The following is a 4582-nucleotide window of genomic DNA, read 5'->3' on the forward strand; positions in this document are numbered from 1 at the left end:
GGAGCCCCAACCGGAGGAGCAGGGCCTGACTCCGCCCTCCGAGGTTCTCCTCCTCACCGTCCAGCTGCTGGAGTTGGTCGGATCCTCACAGTTCAGGAGACGCGGTCGTACATGAAGAACTGAGAAGTGTCCGGGCTGAGCTGGAGACAGGCTGGGGACAGGACACCTACACAGGGGGACAGAAAGGAATGGAAGACTACAAGAGGAGAAACGAATGAAAGGGAAGGAGCCAGGGAAGGGAAAGGAGACCAAAAGTGGATGAAGTGAAGAATAAAATGAAACAAAGTGAAAGAGGAAAGAGGAAAGAGGATGAGACAGATGAAGTATAAGAGAGAGAGAGACGGACCAACAGCAGAAGGTGGAGATGAAGCAGTGGAACAGTGACTCTGGTTCAGTAGAAGGTGTGAAGCTGTCAGGTTGTACTCACACAGCATCCGGCCGAGCGGCGTGAACTGCATCATGTCCCACTGCGAACTGACGTCCTGTCTGGACAGGCGGCCGCAAGGGCCCGTCGTCATGGCAGCGGAGCGTGTGGGAGACAAACCCCTCAGTCAAGAGACAGTTTACCCTCCCCCAATATAATGTATTCAGAGATAAAGAATGTAAATATTAAGTATGTACATTTTAAGTATTTATATATAAAGAATGTCGACGTAAGGAACTGAGATCAGGTATTGAATATAAAAAACTAAATAATGTGTTGATGATGATTGACTTAACAAATTCCCAATAAACGACTGACAGTCCAATAGGTGAGGGATTTATTTGACAAACATACATCATAGATCATTTACTTTGTTATAAAATATGCAGAAAAAAACCAACATTTACAATTCAGATAGTTTTAAATTCTTGTAAACCAGCAGTAAAAGTACTGCAGAAGACAGGAAGGAGGGACGTGTCAGTCCTTCACACGTACAGAGGTATGTTGCAATGGGACAAACTTCTAATTTAACATGTATAATGTAATGTGTATAAATCTATTTCACAATCTGTACAGGGTCATATTCACATGTTTTGGACGTATATGAAGTAACATGACGCTCAGGAGCATATGGACATGAGGAGAAACAAAATAATGAAGTCCATGTAAAATAAAGCATAACAGTGACTTATCCTAACATGAACATTACAACCGTGAGTCGTTGAAGGTTTAACTCATAATCTCATCAGCTGACGTGATTGGACAGAAGATTCGATGGAAGTTTTCCAGCTCAGTTTATACTGTGAACGTGTATAAAACTCATTTATACCGTTTTCTTTTTGTAATATATACAAGAACAAATATTCACAGATTAATACTGATTGATACAGATGATATTTTCTGACAAGTAATGCTAATTTGTATTGTACAATTTATTATCAATAATGAAATTTTAATTTCCATTTTCTTACCCAGTAAGAACTCACCATTTCCATCAAGGTTTCTAAGCTCTATGAAAGAATATATGACTTCCCTGGATTCATCTGAAGCGTAGATATTTTCTTTCTATAGTTAAATCTTCCTCAAATCATCTATAGTATTCACGGAAGCTGCATAACGCTTCAGAGTCAGTGTCCTCAGGGCCTTGATTGATTCAGAGACACGTGTCACCGCACTTCACAATACACTTGAGATGAAGCAGGATCCAGGCTCACCGTAGTTAGAAGTTGTGTCTCCTTATTGTGTCGTATCGGAAAGTTCATGACCGTCCTTTTGATTGTGTAATACCAGTTTGTGTGTGTTTCCTCCTCATGTCTCATGTAAGGTAAGGACTCTCGGGGAACAGGGGCCAACGAGGGCCAACGAGGCCCCTGTGGCCCGAGTCACGACAGCGTCCTCGAAGCCGCCACAAGGACAGAGGATGTGTGAGTGACTTCATTTAAAGACTCATCTTGAGCGAATAAAACAAAAGAGACGAAGAATGTTCAATCACCTTCAGCATGTCCACAGCCGAGGAAGATGTTCAGTGCTGAAGAGGAATTAGAAAATGATCAAACCTTGACAGAAAATATGAAGAACACAGTAAAACGGACTGAGAACTCACAGAACCAGCAGAACCAGCAGAACCAGCAGAGCGAAGCCCGTCCCATCCTCGCTGCTCTGCAGAGACGAAGCTTCACGGTGCAGAGGAGAAACTCAAGTGACCTTCCTCTGAGAGTTCAAACTTCCTCTACTGAGCTCAGTTCGTCTACGCTTCCTTTCACACAAATATGACAGGATGTAACTTAATAAAACGATAGACTAAGAAATAGAGTTGTTTCACATCATCTGAGTCGGTCGAGCACGTTCCTCCACCGAGGCCCGACAGTCCCTCGTGAAACTCATGTAGAACCAGAGTTTTATTTGGATCTGCACCGGAAACACACACACACTCATGAATACCAGTCCTGAACAGACTTTCTATTTCCTGAGAAATCACTATAATATTTAAAAGCCTCGTCTCACAATGTTAAAGAAGAAAAGATCCACACCAAAATGAAATCTGGTGTTTTGTTCCTGACCACATCTCCTTCCACCGAGTTCCATGGTAACCCTCCGCCTGGTTCCTCTGACAATCGAACGAAGTATTGTAGGTTTTGTGTCGTGGACCTGATCCGACCTGATTCAGCAGCTGCTCACTGCCCCATGTTGACTGGAGCGATACTGAATGCTCCACAACACGGGATGCAGGTTCCACTTTAATTAACCATAGAGAACCTCCTGCATGAACATGTTATAGACATGACCCCAAAGTGAAGAAAATCATCTCAATCCCCTGGTGGCTAGCAGAAGGAGAGGTCATGAACTCCGCCTCCTCCTTGTTAGCAGACGGGACATGAACCAAACTAAAAAGTCAAATCAGTTTCAAGATGGTTTCTGTCCTTTTGCAGAAATGAGGTGAAAGATGGTGGCATCAGTATCTATGATATGTTGGTTTCACTTTGTACGACAGGAAGTGGAGATGCTCTTATGTAGAATCGACCACAAAGCAATCTCTTTTTTTCCTTGATGTATTTTCTTGTGGGTTGTAACAAATTTATAAAAGTCTTTTTTATATCTTTTTATTGAGAACTGTCAGATTAAATCCAATAATTCTATTTCACAACGAGGTTAAACATGCAGAAGACAGTGAGTCTCTGGTACAGTAAGCACTGTTGTTCAAATGCTGAAACAATATATAGACAAGGCATCTTAACTTACTTTCAATCATGCAAATACTTCATTTGATTTCAACCTTTCAAATCCTTTTCTCAGTTTAATAATAGGGATATTTAAGCCATAAGGTCGCGAGTGCCATTCAGGTCAGTTCGTTGCTCGTGGCAGAAGTTCCAGTGTTTTCCAGCTCATTGGATTATTCCCTTTGAGAGTTGAGTGAAGCACAGAAAGTGTGTATGTACAAAGTTGTGTTTTGAAGAGAGTGAATAGTGCATGAATGTCCATATTAGACAGACGTAATCTTTCACCTCCTCTGGTGGTCTCATGTGACCTGTTGGTGGCGCTGTGACTTCAGAGTTTGGGCTTTGCAACACGCTGTACAGAGTGTTAACCTCCGAGGGCCCGGCCTCCTCCTCAGTGATCGTCAGTGAGTGAAGCTTCTCCAAGCGTCTCACTTCAACAGGAGGAGGAGCCACTGCCTGTAAAACGCTGTAGACAGTCTCCACTTCCTGACTTGGCGCGGCCCCCATTTCCCTTGCGCTCGTGGCGTCCACGTTTTCATAAGCGACCTCAGACGGGCTGGAGGACGAGGTAGAGCCTCTGGTCTCCGGCTGTGGCTGCTCCTCAACCAACGTCTGTCTCTGGAAATAAGCAACAAAACAAGTCTTTAGTCCAAGTGAAACATGGAAAGACACCTCCTCCTGCACTGTGTTTCTAGAGCTGGAAACTAAATGATACTTACTTTGATGAAACATATTAACGCTGTATATTTATATATTTAAACCTCTAAGCCACCACATTGTCCACCCCTTCAGCAACGTTCCCCATCCTCCGCTGCCCCCTGGCTGTGGGCGGTGTCACTCACACACAGTTTGAATCCCCATGAAACAGCATCTGTGCCGGCGGTTGAACGACCATGGAAACCTTTTGAGTTTCTATGACGACTGAAGCTGCCACAGGTTCTCTGTCATGTTGGGAAGGGGGTGAGGTGAGGGTGTTCAGTTGCAACATGACACTTCACCACTAGATGTCACTACATTCTACACACGGCACCTTTTAGTAAAAAAGCTAGATTTCATCATCATAGAGCATTTTATTCAAAACGCACTCAACACCATTCATATTGTTACATGACAAATATCAATAGAAGGTCATGCAGCTTACCTGACGGTGATTACATTCTGAAGAAACCTTCTGAGCCAGAAGAGCAATAAATATAATGAGAGCTGCACACACTGCACAAAAGTATGACTATTCTAAATACAGGTAGTGATGCCTCTTTGTGTTCAGGATCAGGTTTATTGGAAGCCTGGAAAGAAACACAAACACATCATCAGCAGATCATTCTCATTTTCATGAAAAGTAACAAAAGATTCATCTGGATTACTACAAACAACTGTGGGTTCCACAACATGATGAGAAAGACTTACACGCTGTTGCCATGTTGTTGACTCAGTCTTGGCG

This window comes from Hippoglossus stenolepis, chromosome 23 (assembly GCF_022539355.2).
Source record: "Hippoglossus stenolepis isolate QCI-W04-F060 chromosome 23, HSTE1.2, whole genome shotgun sequence".
NCBI lineage: Eukaryota > Metazoa > Chordata > Actinopteri > Pleuronectiformes > Pleuronectidae > Hippoglossus > Hippoglossus stenolepis.